This window comes from Trichomycterus rosablanca, chromosome 5 (genome assembly GCF_030014385.1).
Source record: "Trichomycterus rosablanca isolate fTriRos1 chromosome 5, fTriRos1.hap1, whole genome shotgun sequence".
In the NCBI taxonomy this organism is placed as follows: Eukaryota; Metazoa; Chordata; class Actinopteri; order Siluriformes; family Trichomycteridae; genus Trichomycterus; species Trichomycterus rosablanca.
In genome coordinates this window covers 16,088,401-16,094,543 of record NC_085992.1, presented here as the reverse complement: position 1 = coordinate 16,094,543, position 6,143 = coordinate 16,088,401, and positions in this window count along the sequence as shown.

The window sequence follows — 6,143 nt, the reverse complement described above, 5'->3', positions numbered from 1 at the left end:
ACTTCACAAATGCTCCAATGGATTGGGCACACCTTCCGCCACACTGACTTCAAAATCCTGTAGAAAGCCTCCCCAATGGGGTGGCAGGGGTTGTTAACTCCCTGTCAGTCTCCACAGTTTTGAAATGGGATGTCCAACAAGCTTACGGTCAGGTGTTTTTGGCCATACAGTGTAGTTCTGTATTCAGCTGGCCATTTTTCTTGCCCCTTGGCATGTTTGTCACCTCATACTTCAATGACTTTCCACATTTTTCCTTTTTATTACTCGCTTCCTTCTTTTTTCTAGTCGCATTTTCTGCATAGTCTGCAAAACAAACTAAGCCGCTGATAAATGTAATGGAGGAAGGGTGGGGGATTCTGGGGCAGCTAGCCAGGTCGGGAGGCTGCTTTCAAAGAACCGGGCTGATTCTGCAAAGTAAAAAAAAAACCCAAAAAAACTGGAGTCTTATAGTTGTGTTGAGGTTCTTTGTTTGACTGTGTTACTTTACCATACCTTTTCCAAGTTGATCAGGGTTAGGGTTAGGGTTAGGGTTAGGGTTGGTACATTTAAGCATTTATGTCAAAAGATCAAGAATGTTTTGGCTTTGTGAAGAGACTGATCAGCCCTAATTCAGACATTCCAACCCGATGCCACTCAATCAGTGAGCACACTCACACACATACATACAAACTTCTAAAGATTGTAAGGACACAGGATGGGGGGGGGGGCACAACAAGAAAGCCTTTCAGCCTCTTTCAGCAGGGATTAGCGAAGCCACTGTGCCCCCGCAGCTCAGCAATGTGACTGTAATTCCTTTGTTACTTCTAACCTTGCCGCATTCTGCCAATATAATAATTCTTCCAATCACCTTCTTTGACTTCAAAACAAAACTGATAAAACCGGCTTTAAAGCAGCAATTATACAAATATAAAGGGATTTTGCAGCAGCTTAGAAGGAGAAATGTCTCACCTGATAACCCTTTTAGACAAAATGAGGGGTATAAAGGTAGTTGGTGTATATACTTTGTGTCTTTGGGTTACAAAGATCTCTGGAAATGACCGCATGTGCTACCTGGGGTCTTATTTAACCTTATAGAGGGGGATTAAGTTTATTTATCCTGCATTTATTTATCCTAAATCATGGACAACTTAGTATCTCCAATTCTCCTCACTTGCATGTCTTTGGACTGTGGGAGGAAACCGGAGCACCCGGAGGAAACCCACACAGGCACGGGGAGAACTTGCAAACTCCACACAGATACCATCACAGATGTATGCTGGGTTATAGAAAATGTCACAAAATCTAGGGAGGAACTTCACATGTGATTCATTGACTACAGCAAATGCGTTTTTCATTATTAACTCCATAATATGCAATGTCCTCAAGAAGATGGGAATACCAGATCATCTCTTTGGGCTAATTGGGACAGTGGTAGCCTAGTGGGTAGAGCTCTGGGCTATCAACCGGAGGATTGGCAGTTCAAATCTGCTATGCAGCCACTGTTGGGTCCTTGAGCAAGGCCCTTAACCCTGTCTGCTCAAGGGGCGCCGTACGATGGCTGACAAACAAGCTGGGATATGCGAAGAAAGAAACTGTATATGTATATATGACAAATAAAGTATATCTTCTTCTTCTTCTAATGAGCCCACCTGGGGATCGAACTCGGGACCTTCTTGCTGTGAGGCGACAGTGCTACCCACTGAGCCACCGTGCCACCCCACTTGGATCAGTTAAAAATGCAAATAATCCAGGTGTTAGGAAATATGACACAGACTGACACTTGACAGAACATGAATAAAAGATCTTCAAACGGTTCTTTTTTCTCTGTGTTTCTTTGTGGATGTAAAAGCTGGACAATAAAAAAGAGGAGCATACTTGGAAAATTCACAAAAAGTATAATATTATTATTTTTTTTAATTGTATTTTTCTATTTATTTATTTTTTCCCTTTTTCTCACGATTTAGCATAGTCAATTTGTCTTCCACTGCTGGGGATCCTGATTGCGTTTGAGGAGGGTATATTTGCATGCTCACACCCCCTCCAACGCACGAGCAATTCTTATATGTCCATGCTTTGGTGGATTCGCACATGAGGATCATCCACTTTCTGCACAGATGCCTCGGTCTGCTAACCAGGGTTCTTGCACAGTGTTTAAAGACCTCACCCACTTAGTGTGGTAATTTTCCCACCCAGCAGACACTGTGGCCAATTTTTGTCTGCTGCAGGCACTGCCAATTGTAGCAGAGCAGAGATTCGAAACGGGGTGATCAGAATCTCAGTGCTGGTGTGCTAGCGGAATATCCCGCTGCGCCACCTGGGCACCCACTGCTTATTATTTTTGTCAAAAATATGAGTTTGATACAGTCACGTAAAAAGAGTGTAAAACAGTGTTGTGTTTTGGGTCAAAGTGTAAAATGTTAAGTTAGCTTTAAAAGTGTGTCATACAAGTGTTATTTCATCATAAAATATGAAAGTCAATCATGTTTCATTAGCAAATACTTTTAAAGGCTGCGCTAAGTGGGTCCAATCAGTCACTAATAGCCAGTCAGCCTGTGGCTATATCCCTGTGCCCCAGATCTCACTACTTTGTAAAAGCTATTCTGCATTTAAACTGGTTTTGAGTTCTTTAGGTCATGTGATGAGAACTAGAAAAATCACGCTTTTGTGCTCTGCTTGTGCAGCAGTCTAATACACTAGCCTAAACGTTCAGGCTCCCAAATTTGAATTCACAGACACAGTAGCTGTGTCTGAGGGTGGGGAGTGGGACTGGACAGGAAGAGTAGCAGAGGACATACACTGATCAGCCATAACATTAAAACCACCTCCTTGTTTCTACACTCACTGTCCTTTTTATCAGCTCCACTTACCATATAGAACCACTTTGTAGTTCTACAATTACTGACTGTAGCCCATCTATTTCTCTACATACTTTTTTAGTCTGCTCTCATACTGTTCTTGGTCAGGACCTCACAGGAGTAGGTATTATTTAGGTGGTGGATCATTCTCAGCACTGAAGTTACAATGACATGGTGTATGAGTCTATGAGTTTATAAGACACAGCAGCGCTGCTGGAGTTTTTAAATACCGTGTCCACTCTATTAGACACTCCTACCTAGTCGGTCCACCTTGTAGATGTAATGTCAGAGACGATCGCTCATCTGTTGCTGCTGTTTGAGTTGGTCATCTTCTAGACCTTCATCAGTGGTCACAGGACGCTGCCCACAGTTGGCTGGATATTTTTGGTTGGTGGACTATTCTCAGTCCAGCAGTGACAGTGAGGTGTTTAAAAACACCATCAGCACTGCTGTGTCTGATCCACTCATACCAGCACAACACACACTAACACACCACCACCATGTCAGTGTCACTGCAGTGCTGAGAATGATCCACCACCTAAATAATACCTACTTTGTGGTGGCTCTGGGAGAGTCCGGACCATTGAAGAATAGCATGAAAGGGGGCTAACAAAGCATGCAGAGAAACAGATGGACTACAGTCAGTAATTGTAGAACTACAAGTGCTTCTATATGGTAAGTGGAACTGATAAAATAGACAGTAAGTGTAGAAACAAGGTGGTTGTTTCTACACTGCCTGTTTTTTTGGGTGGCGTGTACATGGCAGAGGAGTTGTAAAAAAATAAACTGGGAAAACACAAGGGAAAACCTGATTTTGATATTTATTGAAAATACTGAGCCAAGACCGTTAACTTTGATGTGGAAAAACATTGTTTCAGTTTGAATATAAGAGAAAAATCTAGTTTTATATTGACCTAAAAAACTCATAATGGTTAATATGGCAAGCTGGAGTCTAAGATAAAGTAAATAAAATTGTGAAATATGGCAATGAAATCAAAGCGCTGTGTGGGTGTGAGTCCAGTAAATAAGGAACTGTTTTGGAAATTAAAAAATCCAACCTTACACAACCAGCCCTTTGAAATCAGCCACCTCCCAAGTGTCGGTACATTCCTGGCTGTACGGACGTCGAGTTTATAGACAATGCTTTTCTCAAGTAACATTTTTCAGCCAGGCATCTCTTGTTGCCCCGGTGTGATGCAGGGTAATTAAAGGAAAGGAGATTCGGCGGGGTAGGAACAAAGCCTTCCATGGTGGTCCTGAAGCTTGCTGCCTGATCCTACTCAAAACACTCACCGATATTACCCACACCTGCCTGCAGTCCACCCGGTCAGACGAGCAGGAGAAAATTCTGGATTGATTTGGATTTTGACAGCCAGCCTTGGCTCCTTAAATGGAAAAAGAATGTGTTATCTGATAAAAGTATACAAACACCTAAACATCAAGCCCTAATGTGAGATTAATTCCAAACTTATAAAAAATACATTTCGTTGAAAAAGCTAGAGAAAAGACCAGGGAATTCACTGTTACCCCTTTTCCACCGATGCGGATCCGGCTCCGGCTCTGTTCACGAACTTGATTTTGAACCGGTTTTGCGTGTTTCCACCAGAAAAAAGAGGTTCCAGACAGCAAACTAGCATTCCAATCTGGCACCACAGAATACTTGGTTTTTCAGCGTAAATCGTGACATCATATGTGGGCGTGAGTGTAGAGGTTTGGACGTTTTAATAAGACATTATAAGATTATATAGAATTTAAACCACTTTCATCTTCTAAAGTTCAACTGATTACATTTTGAGCCAGTTTGCTGCTGATATTCGCTGACATTTAAAGCGTAACATGGCTTGTTGTGGCCGCTCAGGTGGCGCAGCAGTAAAACACACGCTGTTCACCAGAGCTGAGATCTCGAATACATCGTATCAAATCTCGGCTCTGCCTTGCTGGCTGAGGCTGAGTGACAACATGAACAACGATTGCCCTGTTGTTCAGATAAGGGGCGGGACTAAGCCGGATGGGGACTCTCTCAGACTAGTGTGATTACGACCTTTGCTGGCTGGTTGGTGGCGCCTGCGCGGAGATGGGGAAGGAGTGCGGTAGAGGGTGTGGCCCTCCGTACACAACGCTGTACCACACTGCACTCGTCAAGTGTAGGCGATAAGATGTTCGATTGCTGTGCACGTGTCGGAGGGGGCGTGAAGCAGCCTCGTCCTCCCCAATCAGGAGAAGGGACCAGCATTAGTGAGAGGATGATTGACGGGTAGAAATTGGATGCGCTAAAAGTGGGAGAAAAAGGGGTGAGATATTCCGCTAGCACACCAGCAAAGAGATTCTGAACTCCTGGGTTCAAAATTCGGTGTTGCCACCTGTCGGCTGGGCGCATATGGCAGTGCCTGTATGGAGGGATGACCGGATTATGCGAGGTCTTCAAAAGCTGTGTATGGACCCTGATTGGCAGCTGCGCACGAGTCAGAGGAGGCGTGAGCAGCAATATACCCTCCTGAACTGCAAAAAATCAGGGATCCCCAGCAGCGGAGGACAAATTGACTACGCTTTACTAAGTTCGGAGAGAATGGGAAAAAAACACCCGGCCAAGTCGTTGGCACGACCAAGGTTTGAACTTGCGAGTTTGAACACTCCACAGTTTGAGGCTATAGTATTAGACCACTGTGCCACCCAAGCACCCACTGGTCTTGCTTTAAGAATAACTAAAAGCATTTTAAAGCATTGTCCTTAAACAGCCCCTTCTGCTTTCAAAATAATCACCTTTAAGGTTAGAACAGTGACAGAGTTAATGAGTTACTGTTTTTGCTTTGCCATTTGAACACTCTTAGGTGAAATTACCCCCACTTGTTGTTTCTTCCCACCCAAATGACCAAATCTTATCAGATACTCTGTGTCAGTTAATTAGCATAATAACAGAGAGTATGTGACAATAGCCCAGGTAGCTCCAGGGCTTAGAACCATTCATGAGCCTCTGCAGACCCCAACAAGGTGATTGATGAGGATCAAGCATCCCTCCAGGCTCTGAATAGAAACTGATCGATCTGATTAAAATGTAATGAGATATAGTCTCTGGCTTTCTTTCCAATTACCCTCTGTAAGTGGATGTTGGGAGATCTTTTACCTGATCTGATCTGAAATACGCCCTCACATTGTGTCCCCTGTTTGCAAAGCAACACCTACTTCTATAGCATCAGCTATAGGGCAGCTTATACAAATCAGTTCATATTAATTAGGACTCCTTACCCAAAGCAAATGGCATAAGTGCTGTTCACATTTATTTAGAAATAATCAGATACAGTTGAAGTCAAA